General features: G+C 36.8%; 1 protein-coding gene across 5 annotated transcripts in view; it reads right to left on the bottom strand.

Annotated features, from left to right (window-relative positions):
- Positions 1–22,879, bottom strand: part of LOC127986644 (ankyrin-1) — a 74,232-nt gene that overhangs the window by 40,230 nt on the left and 11,123 nt on the right. Inside the window, exon 1 of one of the 5 annotated variants that reach the window (XM_052588962.1) lies at positions 4,016–4,101. The exons of the other annotated variants lie outside the window; for them this stretch is intronic. The gene's annotated coding sequence lies outside the window, so the exon portion shown is untranslated. Of the gene's footprint in view, positions 1–4,015; positions 4,102–22,879 lie in introns of those variants that run through there. 5 annotated transcript variants of the gene reach the window in all.

Here is a 22,879-nt window from a genome sequence, read left to right as displayed (position 1 = left end):
ATTTGCTTCAAAGCTGAAGTGCGTAATTTAAAATATATATATATTCTTTGTAACTTGCTAATTTTGTTTAAACAAAGTACAATCATTGCACTGAAAGTAGATTTTCTTGACAATTGTATAAAAAAATTAGAGCATCGCGACCAGCCCAAAATAGCAACACTGGCTCAACCAATGGTGTGAGGTGTGAGTTTGTGGGCGGAACTATCTGGTACTTGACCAATGGCAGAAGGCATCTATGTGAAAGCGCATTACTTCTGAGTATGGGTCACCATACCTTGCTGTTTGTCACATCATTTTACAACTCCATTTAATGATCGTAATGGCTCAAGAATCTGGCTTTAAATATCACTAAACACTAAAAATGAATATAATAAAAAAAAAAAAAAAAAAAAAAAAAAAAAAAAATATATATATATATATATATATATATATATATATAAATATATATATATATATATATATATATATATATATATACATATATATATATATATATATATATATATATATATTAGGGGTGTAACGGTTCACAAAATTCACGGTTCGGTTCGATACGATACACTGATGTCACGGTTCGGTTCGGTTCGGTTCGATACGTTTTAGATACAGCAAAATGTAAAAACATCTCAACTTTTCAGAATGCCGCAAGCGCACCGCGGGTCATGTGACAAGAACTAACCAATCAGCTTCATCCTTTCCCGTAACAACGTTGAGAGCTCAGCCAAGATGAAGGATCAGCTGATCATAGTTGTATATGGATTGCAATTTTGAAATAAATTTAGTAGCAGAGCTACTGCAAGCGATTTTTAGAGCTGCAAATCCATTTATCCTTCGCTGAAATTTCCGCGTCTCATGGAGAGAGCACGTCATTGTTGCTTAGCAAAGACAGACGCCTCATGAGCGCTTCTGCCCAAGCGCTTTGGAAAGGAGGAGAAAGACGCGCTTAGCGTTTTCCATGCGTTTTTAGGCACGATATGTGAACGGCCCCTAAGGCGCTCGCTCACTCAGCACGCGCTGAAGGCTCGTTGCAAAATGTCGAATGTCTTTAACAGACCAGAAATATAAGATCCTAAAATAACCAACAGGTCTGGTGTTTGGGTTGGATTCCCTGTAAGCTATAGTTTCTAAATGCTGCAGGGATAGTTTGCTGCGTGCATGTTTCTCCTTTTTTTCGTCTTTTCCCAGATAGTACTGACGCATATATCCCCGCTGGTGTTTTTTTTTTTTTTTTAATTCCCGCTGCAGATGCGACATACCGTTGTTTTTTTATCCACCACTCTCTTGCCATCACCATTATAGCTTAAAGGGAATCCAAAGTGCACCCAAACACCAGACCTGTTGGTTATTGGAGGATCTTCTCATTTCTAGTCTGTTAAACGCATTGGCTATTTTGCAACGAGCCTTCAGCGCGTACTGAGTGAGCGAGCGCCTGCTGAGTAGCCTAACATAAACATATAAGATGGTGTTTTTTTCTTCTTCGGGAGTGTCAGGGGCGTTGCCTGTTACGTTGTTTGGGTTATTGGGCTACCTTGTTGAACGCATATCATTATATTTCTCTCTCTCTCTCTTTTTTTTTTTTTTTCAAATATAATTAATTACTCCAACGAACCGTTCGGTATACATAATGCGTACCGCGTACCGAACCGAAAGCGTCGTACCGAACGGTTCAATACGAATACGCGTATCGTTACACCCCTAATATATATATATATATAATATTTACAATTATATATTTATCACATTTTAAAATATGATTTAGGAGCTGTGCAGAACTCTTTCTTCTCATACATCTATATTAATGTTCCCTGTTAGTCTAAGGTCTTTGTTGTTTTATGATCTATCATCTGTGCCTGTCTCTCTCTTTGTCTGTCTGTCTGCAGAATGTTCCTCTTGATCTCAGCTGTTCTTTTCTCAGTGGAATAGCTAACATCCTCCATACCTACTGTTCCTCTTTCTCTTTCGTCTTTCTCTCTCCCTCCTGTAGCGTTCATGCTAACGGGTCCAGAACAGAGAGCTTTTCTGATTCCCATATGCACTGCAATATTTCAAAAACATGTTTCTATATCGCCCTGTTAATTTTGCACCTTCGGCTCCCTACCCAGAATTCTTCATTCCTGCTGCTGCTCAGTATTAAAAAATCCATGAGTGATATTTTGCGGTTTTCCATGCGATGACTAATGCAGTTTGCTCTGATGTGGTCACAGTTATATTGAGTCCTTGAATTGATTTGTCAGATACTCCCGGGATTGTCTCTGCTCTGTTATTCAGTGGGGATGATTGACAGCCCACCCTCCACTTAATGGAAGATGTGGATGGAATACTGAGTGAGGTGAAAGAAGTCATTCTGAATCCTCATTTGCTCAGTCCTCAGGTGACAGCATAGCAGAATGCATCCATCAACATGACTGTGCAGTAATAGTGTGTGCGCCATCGTATCTTACTTAAAGGAACTGCTGAATCACTTTAGGATTTAACTTAGTTTCATTTTGGTACAAACATCATTTTTTACTTTTTGAACAGTCATTCTTTATCAATCATTATCCACAATCAGCCCACTGAATTTTTCTTTAATCAGACTGATACTGGAAGTTTTCTTCTCTTTCGCACAAAAAACAAACACAGATAAGTTAGCATCATCATTCGGTTAATACATTTGAGTTAGAAATTGCCTGCCCTTTATGATTTTCTAGTAATTTCCAGAACGTGTTCTCATGGATTTAGAGTGTGTTACTAATATATTCTGTGTTGTCTAATGGTATTGAGTTGACACCAGTTTTTATACAGTCTTTGGTTAACACTCAGAAAACAAAGTTAACTCTTTTGATAACTTTGGGAAGTGTTTTAGGTCATTATCTTCCTGAAAAAATGAATGTCCACCTTAAACATAATTCTGATGGATTGACTTGTCTCTGAGGTACTGAAAAGGACAGGCTGGCTGATCTTGTCATGGGCTTGCCACCAAATTGTTATCAGCATGAAATTGGCACAGTACCCCCCGATCATGACAAAGCCTTCTTCAAGCTTGACAATGTGAAAGTATTTTTAGTACCTGGTGACAAATGGTAAGCGAAATAACAATGTAGTTACTCAGATGATGGCCAGTGTTTATATATGATTGTATAATAGAATCTATACATTAAACAGACACACAAATATATATATGTATATATTTAAGATTTGTATTTTAATATATTTTAAAATGTAATTTATTCCTGTGATGCAAAGCTAAATATATCACTTTTTTTATTTAATACATCCTTGCTAACTAAAAATGATTGCTTTTTTTATTAAATGTAATAACTTAATTTCAAATGTTTCATTAAAAAAAAGAATATTACAGACCCCCAATGTTTTATTGGAATATAACTATGTTATTTATTTTTATTATTATTCTAATAACATTTTTGTCCACTGATTTTTCATTTATCACATATTAAATTCAAGTGGCTGCACAAATGCAGTGAACAGCAGGTTGCAAATTTGTCAGCGCTTTGTCTTTAAACAAAATTTGTACATCAGTTCATACATCCGTGCATGCGTTTGTGTATACTGCCTTGCGCTCGTTTGAATTGTTTTATATAGTCTATATTATCCCTTTGTAATCTCTTCAGTACATCTGCTGATAATCTAAGTGACATTCTGACAGATATCAGCAATTAGAAGCCACAGCCGGAGACAATCCCTGAGTGAGCTTTTACCACATAAACCATCTGATAAACACACAAAAACACACACAGAATCTCATGTTAGGAATATGAATAAAGCCACGCACATAAAACACAGTAAAAGCCATTAAGAATGAGTGAATGATGAAGAAACACTACAGGAACACTAGCGAGGCTAACTGAAGTTTTTAGCCACATCACGACATTCAAACACAAGACCTGCCACCAGATCCACAACAACCACAAGAGTACCACAGACAGAAACGATTAAGAGGCCACAACAACACACACACACACGATTTGTCAGGAAAGGGAGGTAAAGTGTTGAGAGGCAGTACTAAGATATTTACTCTTCCACCAAAGTGCCATTTTCCACCTTGAGCCTCCGACGAACCCTCTCCACTCAAACTACTGTCCTGATGCTCAAGCCAGCGCTGAACCACATGAGCCTAGAAGACATCAATACCACAAAGACAGAGCGTGTTAATACACACATGAGACGCATCAACACATATGGGCAGGTGATAACACTGAAAATGCATGTTTATGCATTTTAAACTACAAATATGAGCACGTAAAAATGTGTATAAACGCAGTCTGCTTAAATGCCTCCAGTCTTTTTAAAAGCAGTTTACAAGTGTGCTAACAAAAAGCACCACTGTTGACATTTTCGAGGAGTAAGAAGGAGAATTGCTCGACAACGTCACATTTTTCCTTTCAGTCTTGAGAGGATGACTGCAGAAACCGAGTTACATTAAAGGGATTCCAGCTCTGGGTGCACTCCGAGACTGGTTGCTAGGCAGTTGCTAGGAGAGCGATGACATCATTTTCAAGATTCACAAAAGCCTACATATGTGGCATCTATTGATGCAGGGACCACGCTGACTCTGAGCACATGAAGATGCAGACAGCAAAATAAATTCATTGACTTAAATTGTTCTGGATTTCTGTTCAAATAAACCTAAATACTTTATAGCCCTGTTTATGTTTGTACACAGTAGACATTATGAAAGACTGAATATTGAAAGAAACGCTTTTCTTTTAAACATTCTATTGATCTTTTTTTAGGAATCCTGAAAAAATGCTTCATATTATTCACAGAAACATTAGCAGCATGACTGTTCTCAACAGTGATCATAATAAACGTTTCTTTTGAGCAGAAAATCAGCATATTAGTATGATTTCTGAAGCATCAGGTGACCCTGGAGACTGGAGTAATGACTGCTGAAAATTCAGCTTTATCATCACAGTTATAAATTACATTTTAATATAATTTAATATCATTTAAATAATTCTGAATTGTAATGCTGTTTCACAATGTATATATATAGCCTACTGTATTTTTGATCAAACAAATGCAGTCTTGGTGAGTATACGAGACTTATTTAAAATGTAGTATGTTTTTTTTTAACCTCGTATGAAAATAGAAAGAAGCCGTAAGAGGATGAGGATACAGGAATAGAAAATTCCACAGTCTGGATTTAAACGGGTCCTTTATGTTGTGCATGTTCAGGCTACTTCTTTACCATTGCTCTGACACATCAAATATGTAGCTTTATGCTTACTATTATACAAGAAAAAGGTTTCAAAATCACAAGGCTGCTCTTTTTAGCCAGTCCAGGTTAAGTGTTTATTTTGTTAAATTAAAGCAAAGTGGGTTGATTACTTTAGCACTATTCATCATTTAATCTGTGATCTGTGAGTCAGTCTGACCGTTTCATTCATTAGCGCCAAACACCAGTCAACAAAATAATAATAAACAGCATATGAGAGAGAGACAGGAGTAAGCTTTTTAAAATATATGAAGGAAGTCTAAGCAGGGCTTTCACAAAAGATAGTATGCGGCCATCAGTACCTCAAAACAACATGAATGGACACACTTGAATGGAAAACATCGAATGGAATTTTGAATGGAAACTCTTATTTTGTCTTACAACTTCCTCATTTCAATCAAAGCATCCAGAGACCTTTCATTTTCAATGGAGATTTCGAGCAGAATACATCGCATTAGTGCATGTCCACTTTTAGTGCCTTTGGTTCTGAAAGCATTTGTTGTATTTGTAACTGGTTTCGAAAGCCTGGTTTTAGTAAAAGAAAGAACTACAATTCCATGAAGCACTGCAAACGACATAATTGAATTATAAATGATGGTGAAATTAACAACTACTCATTTAAAGTTGTTGATTATATCTATAGAAGCAATATGCATATGTCATTTGTGGTGCTTCATGGGAGTGGGCGGAGCTTATTTGGTGTGTTTTGCAACTGTACTGAATCTTGGGTAATGTAGTTTTTTTTTTTTTTTTTTTTTACTATGAATTCCAATGGAACTTATTTGCACACAAAATTTAACCAAAATTTTGATAATGTGACCATACATATATTCACTGTTACGAGGCACAACACAGTGGAACTGGCTAAATTTATTTAAAATTTAAACAAATATCAATATGACAAAGCAAATTATACACTATGCCATGTCAAAACCTCCAAAGAGGAAATCCAGACTGTTTATGACTCTACTGTGACACAAACCCAGACACAAGTATATAGAGTGCACCAAGGGAATTGAGTTCCTCTCGGCAACTGTCAGCATAACATCACGCTTCTCATTTATGTAAAGTGCAATAGAAGTCAATTAATTACTTTTGCATAATCCCTAATGTATCATGAGTGCAGATACAGATTAACATGCAGTTCGGAAAGTTAAGTGATGACATCATCTGCCATTGTAATTATGAGGGATATATAACCGGTGAATAGAAAAGGGTCACAGCCACATTCAACAACCTGTCCGGCTTCACACACACCTTTACACACTTGCTAAAAATAGCGATAACGAAGACGTCATTTGTAGCTCGACACCAGTAGGCCAATAATGATGAATCGCAGTAATGAACCCTCCAGGGTTTGCTTTGAGACCCACTTCTACAGAAAGAGAAACCTAGATAGTGGTGCTAGGGTAGCCATTTATAACACACACATGCAGCTGTGCCTCTCACACACACTTAAATGAACACATAGGAAATGTTACAGCTCAATATCTTCAGTTTGATTAAATGGTCAGGCAGTGCCAGTGCAGCAGCCACTGGATCCATGCAGTGACAGGAAGCAGAAGAACATATCCTCATAAAAGAATCCTTAGAAGGTCACGGCATTCTGCAGATCTATAAATAAAGATCTATAATTACTGCACACTATTATTATCGGAAGGCATGACTATGATTGAGCTAAAAGTGCATAACAGGCCATAGGGCATAGCCTAAAAGAAAAAAATGCTTGGAATTACAGTATTTTAACATTAAAGGTGTTGTTCAAATGAACATTTTTCTCATCATTTACTCATTTCACATCGTTCAAATGTAGCTTGTAAAATTCTTCCATGGAACACCATCGTTATTAGTTGTTTAAATAAAATTCTATACAACATCATCTTAGCTTTTGTGTTGCTTATACAATTTTGGTATTGTGGCAATCATACTTTGGACGATACACTGTACACATTAACACTGGCATGCAGCTTGTTTATCACAACACATCCTTTTGTATAACCATGGCTGTGTTTTTTGCCTTTCATACATGGCACTTTCCTTGAAAACACTGGCAGCCAAACAGATCCGGTCGTGACCTGGAGAATGCTAAATCAATAAACAGACCAGAAGCTACACTTAAGTGGGAGATGATCAAATATCGATAGACGGTGTTCATAATTGTTTGTATTCATGTTTCATGTGCTTATTCATGTGTTATTTCTTGGAACGCACTCTTGTGTAGCCTCAGCATCTTGTATAAATTACTGCATCAAGAGCTGCTTTCAAGTGTCGAAAACAAAACAATCATTTGTGCATTCATTCATGAATTATTTAAGAATCACAATGTGTGTAGAATATTCAAAATCAACTATTCATCCATTGAAATCAAGACTAAACAGACAGAGTATGCATTTATAACCTCGTATTCTCACTCAGGATGTAAGGAAATGAAACCCTTTAGGAAGTACTGATAGCTGGCATCAGTGGAAGCAACTTCCTGTTTTCTTTTACACCGGTGCTAAAACAGAACAAATGAAATATTGATGTGTACGTCAGGCTGCGGTGTCTGCAATCCATTAGAAACAAAACAGACTTTATCTTAGATTTATCTCCAGTCTCGGTCTCTCCTTAAATTACTAACACAAAGAGAAGCTAGGAAACAGATCTCAATTCCAGTTAATTGGAATTGGAACAGACTGCACTAACGTATTGTGACCATTCGTGCCATTTTTGCAGGACACATCCTGGCCAGGATTTCTACATTGCCTAAAATATCCAGGTTTTGGCTTTAGTTTCCTGTTTACATACTTAATGATGGTAATGATCATTTGACCAATTAACCTGCAGACTTTGTACGTAAATCGACCAATCGTGGTGCGTGAGAAGGTGGGATCTACAGAAAACGGTCAAAGCGATGCAAATAAGTGTACATTTTAGTGTCGGACTGGAGAGCAGCATTGAGCTGACTGATCGGTGTGTGACATCAAAGTAATGTGAGAGCGATTCAAAAGCACAAGAAGCCATTGGTCTGTGCAGCGCAAACAAAGCTAAAACCAGAAAAAATCCTGGCCAGGACGTGTCCTGTGAAAATGGCACGAATGGCCACCCTGCACTAACTGTACCATTAAAAGATGATCTGGTTGTCCATTTCGAGACTTGGAGTGAGAAAACGCATGTCCCAATATCAGCAAGCTAATGTTCAACCACACTGCGAAATTATTTGAATTCAGTCATTCCTAATTGTAATTTAATAGTCCCCAATATGTCTGGTATTTACTAATATATTAATTTCTTATGGCTATATATATATATATATATATATATATATATATATATATATATATATATATATATTTATAATGAATAATGATATGTTAAGATGCTCAGTATAATATAATACATTTTTTATTTTTTATATTATTACATTTAATTTATATATTTAATTTATATAAGCACAGTGCAGTAGCTTAGATTTATGCTTTCAATTTGAATGGAAATCTTATACAGTATAACAGTCAGTAGATCTAAAATTGTGCATTAACAGCTGTCAGCCATGTCAGTATGCAAATGAGCGTTCTGGACATATTTACAAAGCACATTTATTATTTTGGTCTCACTTGCGCACCACTTATGTGCACCCCTGCATACAAAATACGAAACATTATGAATGACTGAAAATAATTTTGCATTGTGGTCTGACCATTAGCTTGCTAGCAAGGATTTTTACAGTTGCAATTTCTAGCAAGTATCTGTTTAATAATACAAAATTAAAATCAATCAGTTGTATTCCCATCCCATCGATCCATTCAGCAGATCACTCCTCCCTCCGTTTTATTTCTATTTTCCTTTAAACACACTGTGCCTTCTGTCATGTAACTGCATTTCATTCTCTCTTTATCTCTGTCCTCTTACAGAAGCTGCAGATCTTCTCAGTCACATCACATTGCAGTGCCCAGCACTTCCTCTTCAATATTCATGAGGACTGCAGAAGGCCTGACTGCAAAGCATGCTGGGTAGAGCCCCTCAGACTCTCCTAATTACATCACCGTTCTGTGCTGACGTCCACCTCGGTTTCATTCCTCAATATTAGTCCTGGATATGATCATACATCTCAGCAATCCTAATACACGATTAATGCCCGATTCCCCAGTCTTCTCATTAAAACTTGTCATCTCTTTGTGAGTGTGTGTGTGTGTGTGTGTGTGTGTTTTATTTCTCAAGATGCACATTGACGCAGAAGAGAAAATAAGGAATTAAAAGAGAATGAGAGAGAAAGACCGAGTAAGAGAGAGGGAGGGAGGAGGAGGAGGAGGAGAGATGGATGTCCAAGAGTCAGGAAGTCAGAGAGTCGTGTGTAAGACGCCTGCCGAGCTCCCGCCAGCACATGGGCACTGGCTCTGCCTCCTCCCCTGGGGCCAGTCCCTCTCTGCAGGAGCAGGAAAGCCGCGTCAGGGGGTGGCAGTCTGTAAGCTACCCCTCAGATGGCACAGCACACACACCAACACGTTCTGAAGCAGACAATAACAGCACACTAGACAACAGTGTGCAGAATGGAGGTAATAGGAGTGATGCTTATAACCTGATTCTGATTTACAGCATGATTAAACCAGCATGAACTATTATGCAAATGAGGGAAAATTCCAAATATATAACAATAAAAGAAAGCAGACTACCATTTAAAAGTTCGAGATCAGTAAGATTTTTTTTTATATAATTGAATATTTTAATTCAGCAATAATGTTTTTAAACAAGATTTTATATATATATATATATATATATATAAATTTTTCAAAATAATTTTCTATTTAATAAATGCTAGTCTTCTATTAATCCAAGAATCCTGGACGATAATGTTTTTTGCTAAAATATTAAGCTGCACAACAGTTTTCAACATAAGTGTGATTCTTGAGCACCAAACCAGCATATACTGTACAAAGGGACCATGTGACACTTAAAACTGGAGTAATGGCTACTGAAAATGCAGCTTTGCATCATTACTTTGAAAATTAAATTTATAGAGAAAAACTTATTCTAAATTGTATTAATATTTCACAGTATTGCTGATTTTATTTTTGATCAAATAGCAACCATGGTAAGCATCAGAGACTTCTTTCAAAAACATTTATCCACCCCAATTTTTGTTGTATGGTACTTTAGTTCTACTGTTCACCAAACAGCATTCACATAAAATATAACAATATTGTAATTTGAGTTTGTAGGACACGAGTCATAATAAAATAACTTAAGTGTTTCAATTGTTTTGAACTACATCAGTTATTTAAGACCAACATAGACAAATTGAAATTGCAACACCGCAATAGAAAAATCCCTAGTTCTGTCATGAAACTCTAGATGGAACAGGCAGGTTGGTTCTTAAAGGGATATTTCCCCCAAAATGAAAATTTTTGTCATTAATCACATAGCCCCATGTCGTTTCCAAACCCGTAAAAGCTTCATTCATCTTTGGAACACAATTTAAGATATTTTTGGATGAAAACCGGGAGGCTTGTGACTGTCCCATAGACTGCCAAGAAAAATACACTGTCAAGGTCCAGAAAAGTATTGAAAGCATTGTCAGAAATAGTCCATCTGCCATCAGTGGAAAGGATCCCCCGAATTTAGTTGAGTTCCGCTGGCGCGTTTGCGAGATAGTGACGCCAGTCAACACTTTCACTTCAGTAAGGAGGTCTCTTGTTCAGACAGCGTTGTCTTATTCGAACATAAGTGCCCTGCAAAGTGGACTTCAAATATAATTCCACCATGATTCCAGTTCCAAGGGAACGTACACGTTACATTCAAAGGGCATCAAGGTTCCTGAACGTGAATTTATATTGTATTTATTTACAGAGGTATAGTATGTCACACTTCTCTAGTAAGATTCATCTGTGTAAATACATTAGCGCAAATCTGTGAATGAATGTTCCAAAGTGAAATAAACTTTAACTGAATAAAGTTGAATGGAACAGATTTAATTACAACGCTGAATAAACTTCAACTTAACTGTTCAGTGCACTGATGTCAGACTCATTTTGGATGGTAGTTTATTGTGAAATTGTTAAATACCCTGCGCCTCCATTACATATCTCTGTCATGTCATTATAAGTGTTTGATAAACACATTTGAGAGATCATTGCAAGAAATGTGTTTATGTTTATATATTCTGTTTATGTATATATTGTATTCTACTATATGTAGTACCAGTCAAATGTTTGGACACATGAATGGGAAAGTGTCCAAACTTTTGACTGGTACTGTACTATAATATACGCAAAGAATATTGGCCGATATATAGATCTCAGCCTTTTTATAACTCCCTAATATCAGATTCGGTATCAGCCCCAAAAAACCCATATCAGTCGGGCTCTAGTTTTAGGCCGTTTATATGCTGTTTGTGCAGCAGCAGTATGTCTTAAATACTCACAGCACCGTATCGCTGTATGCATTGGAAGTAGTGAGTTCCTGTGCTTGCTTGCAGCAGAAGCAATAACCAACAGCAGCAGCAATCCAGCAGCATAGCTTTTAGACCCACAAGTTCTTTTTTGGTTGGTGGACCTTTGCACCACATCTTGTTCAAAGCACCAAATAGGCTCAGTTGCAAATAGCTTCTAAATTTCAAAACCATGATGCGTTTGCCTTTTTTGTTGCTCTCTGCTATTCTTTGGAGCTCCTTTTCAGCCCTGGAAGGCTATTTCACCACAGAGAGTCTCTGAGTGGCATGAATTCATGAAAATACAAACATCCAGAGGGCACAGAAAGGGGTAGAAACATCTCAGGGCAATGTCAATTTTATCTTTTTTTTTTTGTGCTACCCTGTTTCACGTTTAGCGTGAGAAAAAGAAGGGATGAGCATGTGAACTGAGAGAGGGCTGGGATGTGGCACACATCAGCACATAAATAATGTAGGAGGAAGTGAAGCATCTGTAGATTTCTGTTCTATTACAAAAATCCACCATATAATCTGATATTGTTTTACTTGCTTCTGTTTTCCACCAATAGAGAAAACATTCTCAAAAAATAATGGCAAATAGATCCAGTAAAACTAAAAATCCTTATTAAAATATATGTATACATTCAATCAAATTCAAATTCAATCAATCACATATTTCATACTATGGAGCCAAAAGAGTATCAATAAAGATAAATTCACACACTACATTCACATATGCACACACAGGATTCATACATGCACACACATGATTCATAAATACACACACAGGATACACAAATGTGCACAACATTTACAAATGCACGCACAAAATTTACAAATGCACACACAAAATTTAAAAAGCACAGAAGATTCACAAATGCATAAAAAATTCAGAAATGCGCACAAAATTCAGAAATACACACACAATTCAAAAATGCAAACAACATTTACAAATGCACTCAAGATTCACAAATGCACAGGACAAGATTCAGAAATGTATTTCTGATGCACACACACATATATCTTTGATTTACAAACTGCTTGTGGTCTGTGAACTTAACTGCATTTGTGTGTGAATTTTGAGACTCCCTTGACTTGGCTCGACACACAAATGCATTTTTTTAAACGGGGAATGATCAGCAACCAATCAGATATCTCCCTTCTTTTAGCCAATCACAAGAACGCACTCCACGTGAGGGATTGTTTACTTATAAGCCAATCACATGAACGCATTCACACAGCGAGATATGCCTGTGGTGTGGCATATTATAGCCTACTTATGAAATTGTATGAAAATACAGATGTTTGTATTACAATTCAGGTTTATTTTTTATAATTTTTTACAAAATATAAATGTAAAAATGTCTCAATACATATAGCCCAGTGACTGCAGAAAAAAAGTTAACCATGGATTCATAAATTTGTGATAGGCAATAATTTCATTTTATTGAAATATTTTAATCAAAGTAAAAAAAAAAATTACACCTTTTTGAATATTTAAATATACCTAAATATTATTTTGGATGCAATAGAGAAGTCACTTTAATTATAATATTCGGTCCCTACATGAAGAGAGAGTCAGTGGTCCGCTGCGAGAGGAAAGTGACTCTCCGGCTGCGAAAAGTGGGTCTCCAGCTGAGGAAAGTGAGTCGTTCACTGAGGAAAGGGAGTCGCTCGCTGCGTGAGGAAAGTGAATCATTCGCTCAACTTCGCTGCGTGAGGAAAGTGAATAGTTTTCTGAGGAAAGTGAGTCGTTCGCTGCATGACTCGTGAGGAAAGTGAATCGTTCGATGAGGAAAGTGAGTCGTTCGCTGCGAGAGGAAAGTGACTCTCCATCTGCGGAAAGTGAGTCTCCGGCTGCGCAAAGTGGGTCGCCGGCTGCTTGAGGTAAGTGAGTCGTTCGCTTAGGAAAGGGAGTCGTTCGCTGCATGAGGAAAGTGAATCGTTCGCTGAGGAAAGTGAGTCATTCGCTGCGTGAGGAAAGTGGGTCATTCGCTGATTGGCTTATAAGTAAACAATCCCCCACGCGGGGTGCATTCTTGTGATTGGCTAAAACAAGGGAGATATCTGATTGGTTGCTGATCATTCCCTGTTTAAAAAAATGCATTTGTGTGTCGAGCCAAGTCAAGGGAGTCTCAAAATTCACACACAAATGCAGTGAAGTTCACAGACCGCAAGCAGTTTGTAAATCAAGATATATGTGTGTGTGCATCAGAAATACATTTCTGAATCTTGTCCTGTGCATTTGTGAATCTTGAGTGCATTTGTAAATGTTGTTTGCCTTTCTGAATTGTGTGTGTATTTCTGATTTTGTGTGCATTTCTGAATTTTGTATGCATTTGTGAATCTTCTGTGCTTTTTAAATTTTGTGTGTGCATTTGTAAATTTTGTGTGCGCATTTGTGTATCCTGTGTGTGTATTAATGAATCATGTGTGTGCATGTATGAATCCTGTGTGTGCATATGTGAATGTAGTGTGTGAATTTATCTTTATTGATACTCTTTTGGCTCCATATATTTCATTTAATTTTGCAAAATGTAAACTAAAAAACGTATTAAATCAAGACTTTTATGCTAGTTTAATTCACAAATATTATTACTGTCAAATATTTCTGAAACTTCAATAAGATAACATTGTGTGTAGTTTCCACTACATGTTTTCTGCATAATCAGCCAATCATAAAAGTGGTCATTTAAATATCACATACTGTGCAAAGTCTTAAAAGTACAGGCACTTAAATTCTAAGGTTGTGAGAAAGGGTGGAAATGTAAAAAAATATTTACTAGCATTACAAATGGTCTTCAGAGAAAAATTGTGTATAGATATGATACCATCATTGAGTAAGTAAATGAAAGATTGCTCTGATATGTCACGTATTAGGGGGTAAAAACAGATCGCAGTTGATTCATGATATGTAAACACTGTTCATGTATCAGAGGGTACGATTAAATTAATTTACATTTAACCATTTTAATATGGAGAATGTATGAAATGTGATACTCGACTACAATTGGCTCATCTGCGTTTGAAGGGAGGGGCTTACCTATAGGTGAGTTGTGTGAATTGAAGTGAATTTAGCAATTGCTTGTATGTAGTTTTAAACAGATAATCCAATTGCATTTTATAGAAAGATAGTTAAACCAACCAGAACATGCAAGAAACTGCAGAATCCATTTCTACTGCAGTAAGAGTATGAGGCAAAATAGGCACAGAGGAGAAGAGGAAAATTTGTGGACACTGTCCTACTCTGTCTTGACATTGAATGACTGACTCCCAAATGTGCCCTGTCATGAATCAAGACTGAAGGAGCTCTTTTAAACTGAACCACACATAAGCAACTGCACTACCACACACACACACACAACCACAGCCAGAAAGTATACAAATTAGCAGTTAATTGTTTCAGATAAACTATCACAGCAAACATAAATGCAACCAAAGCAGAGACGCTCACACAAAACAAGCACACACACACACAGAAACATGCTTACATCACTTCCTAGTCCCTCTGTCAGCATGCGGAGTAAGTGTATGACATATGTTTCACACGGCATGACTGTTTTCCCAACAGAAAGTAGAAATGTAGACATTACTCTCACACATATACCCACACACATAAAGAGAGGCTCTGCTAATACATGAGTGTACATTCACTTGGCTGAATCATTTTATTCTACGCCACCTACACACTTAACAGAGATCAGAAGTGTGTGAAGACCTGCTGAAAAGTCTAACAGTCTATCTATCTATCTATCTATCTAGGGGCTGCAAGCAGTCTTTTTAAATATTTGTAAAGATTTTAAACCAAGGCTTTGTCAAGTGAATATTTTAAGTATGTTTTGACAATTTTTTTCTAGTTAATTAATACACTACCAATCAAAAGTTTGGGGTTAAGCAAATAAATCTTCAAAGTTTAAAATCAACATCGTGTTGACGTCACAATTTGTGTCATGGCAAAGTTCATCAATGAGGCGTCAGTGTCTATTAAATTATTCACAAGACTACGGGTTCCTATCCTATGAGTAGACACTCTGTTTAATTATGTGTTGACTTGCTATGACAGATGCTTCAGATTGTGAGATGACATCACACACATTAACTGAGAGAAACATTTGAAGGACAGTGTTTGTTTTTGCTTTGTAATAAGAGTTCGGCACAAACGTGATTCAAGTGTAACCGTTTTTACAGCTCTGTGACAGCTCTGCTGCACACCATGCCCACTCTTTTAACTTTAGTGAGAACTAACAAAGTACCTGTCTCAAATGGAACACTTTATGTACACTTTCGGTCTCCCGAGCGCCCCCTTTATGCCGTTATGCGCCCTCGATCCCGAACCGGGGAGAGCTCTGCAGCAGACTTCTACCCGACAGTCAAAGCAGCATTACATCACGAAAGTGCGAGCTCTGAGGAAGACCTTGAGGATTTAAGGTGCCATTTGGGACATTAAAGTCCCTTTAAGGAAAGTAATTTCACTTGGAGGCCATCTTTGAATCACCTCTCAGGCATGCAAGTGCAGCTCCTATCACTTTGTATCGGGAAACATCAAATTCCCAAACAGTTTTCTAAGCTTACGATTAAAATTCGTATTTGAAATCACCAATGATATTTGACAACAACTGTCATAAATGTTATTTCTTTTGCTTGAATAGCATTCTAAAAAGCTTATTTCTCAGGCTAGATCATGCGCAGTTCTAGGCATATGTCTCGGAGTGCTGACAGTTTCTATAGCAAACTGGACTTTAAACGGCAGCTGCAGTGACGCGCTGACTTTACCGATTAGCCATTGGCTCTTTCATTCAGAAAGCGGAGTTTCCTGCGATTTATTGTCCTTGTTAAGTGTTGTATTCTTTTCCCCATTCAAAACTATACAAGTGACACGTCTTGGGTATTCTATAGTCTTTGGAACTAACCAGTGCTGAAACAGGGTTTTTACACGACACTTTAAAATTAAATTGCAATAATATTTCAAAATGTTAGCATTTTTACTCTACTTTACTTTATCTAAATGCAGTCTTGGTGACTTCAGAACTTACGCTAATGGGAGGGGAAAATTCTGCGGGTGATTTACTAACAATGTACTAACAAAGAACACAGATGCAGCCAGATCATTTCCATAATGACCAGCGCAATCTACCAAGAGCAGCAAAAATTACTGGCCTGCTTTAAATCATGCTTTTTGGGGGGTTATAAATAATGGCGCAAATACCAGGAATTTGACGAGAGCAAACATTAGTAAATCGCATTTCGTGATTCATTTTAATACTTTCCTCCCACAAATTTAACGTCTGAAAGAGAAATTCCTACAGATGATATTCAATTAGTCCAGGCGCAAAATTAACTGTCCATATCTTTTCAGTACTAATTCTTTACTGCACATCTTTAGTAAATCCTGACAGTACTATTTTAACTTCAACGGTTTGTGCTGGCAAATCTGGCCCTAAAATCGAATCGATCCAAAACCTCTGAATGGCATGTATAAATTTTTTTATTTTAAATTTATTGTAATTCTACTTTCTTACATTCAAACTGCAATCCTGCATCCTGTTGGTTACAATTCAAATGCATTGCAAGAATCAAACTGCTGCTCTCAATTAAATTTTCTATAGCACACAACCTTATAACCAGCACACCAGCTTCCTAAAACACATTTGCTGGGTCAACCAGCATCCCATGCTGGGAGCCAGTTTGAAAAACACAATATCCTTGGGACCAGCAATATCGTGTGAGACACAAGACAGGAAGTCTATTCACGTGGTTTTATTGCATGACCCTCTCAGCCTCTGCTTGATGAATGATAGCATTGTTAGTGCCTTCAGCAGCATTAGATGAAGGTGCTGCTCCACCTGATGTATGTATCACATTGAGGGCAGAGTATGCATGTGTGGCTTATTTATAGTTCCATAGTATTTTAATATTGCTTCACCTTTAGTTCAAATAACAAAAGTGTTCAATGTTCAGAGGTCAGAAGTTGATGAGGCAGGAATACAGAGTTCATAAAATAGCAGTTCATTCAGTCTGATTCACAAGCCATGATGCTAATTTCAAGTGTAGGGCAAGGTACTATGTTAGATATAAAAAGACAGGATTAGTGAAGAAACACAAGATCACCTGCTGTCTATATATGAGGGAATGCCAGCGGGTCACCGCTAAAACCTCAGTGGGGTTCTGCTACGCCTCACAGGGGATTGTGTCAATCCAGCCAGGGGTCACGTTCACACAGAGCGACAAAGGTCACACAAATGGCATATTCACACACTCTGAATCATACTTGTGCATGTTTGAATGACATATAATAAGAGTTTATACTTTTAAAATGATGGATAATAGACATTAAAGCATTGAAAATGATTAATTGGTTTGTTCAAGTAGTTCAGATAGTTCAAAATCCCCAGAATGTAATTAAAACAAATTATAACAGAAATAAATCATAAATAGATCATAAATATTAATCAGTGAAGAGATAATGTAAAATATTGCATATAAACTGGGCTTATCAAGTCTAAGGTAACATTTAAAAATGTACCATTCAAAATAGTTTCTGAATAGTATAATAATGATTAAATAACTAGACATGCAGAGTGTGTATATATATATATATATATATATATATAGAGAGAGAGAGAGAGAGAGAATATAAAACATTTTAAAATTTTGGGTTAAAAATAATTTCAATTGAAATATTTGTAAAAAATATTAACTAAACTAAATTTTTAAAGGACAAATAAAAAAATATATAATGATAATAAACAAAAAAAATAGGACATTTTTAACTTTCTGGTTCTGCACTATTTTGACAATTCTAAAAAAAAAAAAAGAAAAAAAAAAGAAATATTCAACATTCTAAAAGATTTCTTTACATTCTAAAGCGGACTAATCAATTTTTAAATTTGACTTCAAAAAACACAAGCATTTCCCTGATGATCTCTGACTTTTGGACATTATACAATCTTTAGAGTTATCAAGCCATGTTGCATTAGTTCACATGATCATAACCTGACCCAGACACATGCTATCAGCACCATATAAACGTCTCATCTTCAGTCCTCTGCAATATCTCACTCCTTCAGGCCCCAGTGCTGGGATGAGTCACCCCCTCTGGTTACTCCATTTTCCTCATTACACTCTCTTCTCATGAGGAGACTTCCTCCCAGGCTAGCGTGGTCAAGGGCTAAATTAGATAAAAGCGTAAGTTTAATATGAAATACATTTTGAGGGAATTAGTGGCTCGCTGAAGGCTGGAAGCACACTGAAAGGCCATCGGCTCAGAGAAGCCGGATGAGTCAGAGCGGGAGAGGAATGCTGAGTGAGACCTGAGCCTGATACACAATTTTTATCCTACAACAGAACTCACAAAAACTGCCAAACTCCCCAGGCCTACTCTACCAGCCACGGCTGTGCATGGGAATGAGAGCTCTGACAGATAAGAATTTAGTGAGCCACTAAGCTAAGATGATACACTGGGAGAGGCCATGAAATCCACATGAATGTCATGAATGCTGGAAAGGTATGCAAGAACACTTGGCCTTATTAGCAGAGACTTCCTCCAGCTAAAAGACCAGCTTTGCTGATCAGGAGCATATGTTGTTTTGGATGGTGCTGGTTTCCCTATCTACAGCAAGACCTCTTTGGTCAACCAGCTTTACTAGAAAGACAATAAGCCGGTTGTGTAATAATATGGTTTTGTCATAGAAATTCTTAATGATTTCCACTAGTGATGCGCAGGTCGGGTTTTTTTCCAACCCGCGGGTCCCGTTTTTATGAAATTATTTGGCCAGCCCCCAGCCCGCCCCGCAAATAAAGTAAAATTTCTTTACCCGGGGTCTGCAGGTCATGAGACGACCCACGCATGGGGGACATCATGCAAATTACGTTGATACGTAAGCTTTCGTATTGTAACCTTATCAGAGAACCTACTACAATATGAAAATAGAAATTCCAAATATTTAATTTTAATATAGGCTATAGGGAATTGCATGCAATTGGGGGTCCACGGGTTATGAGATCAAGTAATAGTAAAAATTGTGCGATATAAATCGCAAACCTAGTAAAAAAAAATCCTTTGCCATGATTTATATAAAATACTTTTATTTCATACTATATATATTTCAAAATTATTGACATTTTCATTCAAAATTATAATTAAACTTTATTTGGAGAATTTATTCATTAAACAATGCACTTTTCTTATGAATATGCCTAAAATATCACTATTAATAAGGATTGCATGATCTCTCTGTATAATAGCAGTCTTTAAATGGGTCATATGATGCTTTTTTAAAGATCATTATTTTGTGTATTTTGTGTAACAGAATATGTCAGCATGCTTTAATGCTCAAAAAACATTTTTTTTTCAAATACTGTGCATTATTGTAGGTCCTTTATGCCCTGCTTCTCTCAAACACGTCGTTTTCTACAAAGTCCCCGCCTTCCCGACAAGCGCAGTCTGCTCTGATTGGCCAACTGACCCAGTGAATTGTGATTGGAAGAATTCCGCAAGCACTAACCGGAAATGTAAGCCCCTTTCCATAATCGCGAGCTTCATCTTTCAAAACAAATGTAAAGAGTTTTACCCATAAAAGGGGAACAGAGTGGAGTGACAGACACAGTGATGAAGCTCGTATGTGTTTGCAGTACACAAGCCATGGACAGCTGACTACACTATTTGACCCTCTCTCTTTCTCTCTTTCTCTCTCTCCATCTCTCACACGCATGCAAACACACAGACGCAAAGTGCAAAAACTCCGCATTTAAACATTCAATAGCAAATACTTAACCAATTAACAAAACATACTTACAGTAGCTGATTCAGAAGCAGCAGATTGCCGTAGCAAAGTCAGAATGACCTCCTCTCCTAGGCTCACAAAACAGTCGTCCATAAAATACGTTGAGTAATCTTAAAGATTCCTAAATACATCTGCTTTCGGACGGCCAAATAATGTGATTTTGCTTTCGTCTAGATACACACAACATCTCCCTGACACTACAACACTAACTGCGGTTACTGAAACATTTGCGTGAACATTACACAAATATTTCCACATAGTGACGTAGGCATATGGGGTCGTGTTTTAATGAGCCATTTTAGGGAGGCGTGGCAGAGTCTTAACTTTGATAAAGAATATCTCTTTGGCTTTGAGACTTTAGTCTTGGCAACAGATCTTCTTCATGCACCAAGAGCTTGTAACACTCCAAAGAGAAACAAAGTATTTAAATGGCATCATATGACCCCTTTAATTGCAATATAATTATAGTGTACCTGAAGTATACTACCAATAGTTCCTCTTTAGCACAATCAAATATACTTCAGTTTAGCAGACTTTAAGTAGTCTATACAAGTTTAGTATACTTAAAAAAAAACATTTGCATGTTTTTTTAAGCACATAAATGTATGTGTAGTATATTTAGGACAAAATAAAAGTATTTCAAATACATTTACAAAAACAAAGTCATGAATCATGATTACCTTTTTTATAAAGGATTCCATAGATGCTCTGCTAGAAAAACACAGACCATCCCATTGATAAAAGGCATCATCTGGATATTCCCTTATTCACTTCATGCACTGAGTGTGTTTCCTTCTTTACCCTGAGAAAGATTAGCACTGTAGTGAGGAGGTGAAGTGTTGCAACACCTGAGGGCCGTGTTTGTCACTTTCACCTTCCTGTTTTCCTCAAGGGCCCACTGTACCCGCTGTACTGCCCTCACTGCCAAAAACAGCTGAGTCAGAGAGGCGAAGATGGATTGTGCAAGCATGTGTGTGCATCCATGTGTGTATAAGAGGGTGTTTTGGTGTGTGTGTGTGTGTGTGTGTGTTCTTTCCTTGACACTACAGGGGGCAGTCTGGTGCTGAAGATGGTGGGTTAACCTGCTGCTCTACTCTGCATCCTTGAGCCTGAAGCTCTCGGCCAGATGACACCAGTGCTGGAGCAAATGAGACGGTCCATAATGTAAGAGCTCTGTAAGTCACACTGCATGATACTGTCAGCAGAGAACATCAATAATCTCTAATAGATGCTAAAAAGATTTGCTAAAAAATAATTGACAGAACATTGGATTCTTTATACATTTAGTATCACCTCCAGTGGGCATCAAATTTGAGTCGAAACGTACAGTATCACAACAGCAACATACAAACTTTGATTTGAGGCTAAAAGTATTTGAAAATGTGAGAAAGACAAAGGCACAAGACTCTTTACATTTAAGTTGCCAATAGAAAAAAACGATGGTATCATATAAAAATGTTGATATACAGTCTGTCTATAAAGTGTCAAATATATTTAAATGTATCACAAAAGTCAAACATACTGTATACAAATATACACCCCCCTTCAAAAGTATTGGGTCAGTAAGATTATGCTCAACAAGGCTGCATTTATTTGATCAAAAATACAGTAAAAACATTAATATTGTGAAACAGTATTATAATTAAAACAATAGTTTTTTTATTACTCCAGTCTTCAGTGTCACATAATCCTTAAGAAATCATTCTAACATACTGATATGATGCTCAAAAAACGTTCCTTACTATTATATAGTATATATATAATTATTATTATATTACAAAGTTTTGCTTAATATTTTCGTGGAAACCGTAATAATTTTTTTTTTGGATGAATATAATACATTAGTTAAATACAAAGTTCAAAAGATATATATTATTTATTGTGTCTTTAGTGCCACTTTTTATACATTTTATGTACATATATACATATACACACATGTACTGAATCCGTACTGTTTCGTTTGCATTAGCCACAGTGTTTCATGAGAGTAGGTGTTTGCTAATGAGCTCTTTTGTTTGTGGTTCTTGTTTTCATGTTAACAGTGACTTCTCTAATTGGTGGATCCAAGAATTATGATAGCTCCTCTCTATGAATTCTGAAATGAAACCTATAATATACATTAAACATTAAAAAAAATAGTAAAATGAAGTGGCTTTTATAGAAGCATATATCATTGCTGAACAACCTCAGAGCTCATGTTAGGTCTGTCTAGAAGAGTTATGGGTTAAAATCCATTATGGAGAAAACAAATGGGATTTTTAGTTTGAGAAGCCGCTGGCTACACTCTAATGTAGTTACACTCCGTTTTAAATCACAACTTCCTCTTAGAATCTCGTTCTCTCTCTAGGTGTTTCTCTCTCTTTCTGACTTTCTCCCATAAACAAACAGGCCTAATAAAAATGTATTTCAATGCTTTGCTGACACCTCTCTTTTTTGCTGCATTTTGGTTGCTAGCTTTCAGTAATGGGTGCG

The sequence above is a fragment of the Carassius gibelio genome, chromosome B21, assembly GCF_023724105.1.
Source record: "Carassius gibelio isolate Cgi1373 ecotype wild population from Czech Republic chromosome B21, carGib1.2-hapl.c, whole genome shotgun sequence".
NCBI lineage: Eukaryota > Metazoa > Chordata > Actinopteri > Cypriniformes > Cyprinidae > Carassius > Carassius gibelio.
This window is presented reverse-complemented; position numbering and strand designations above follow the sequence as displayed.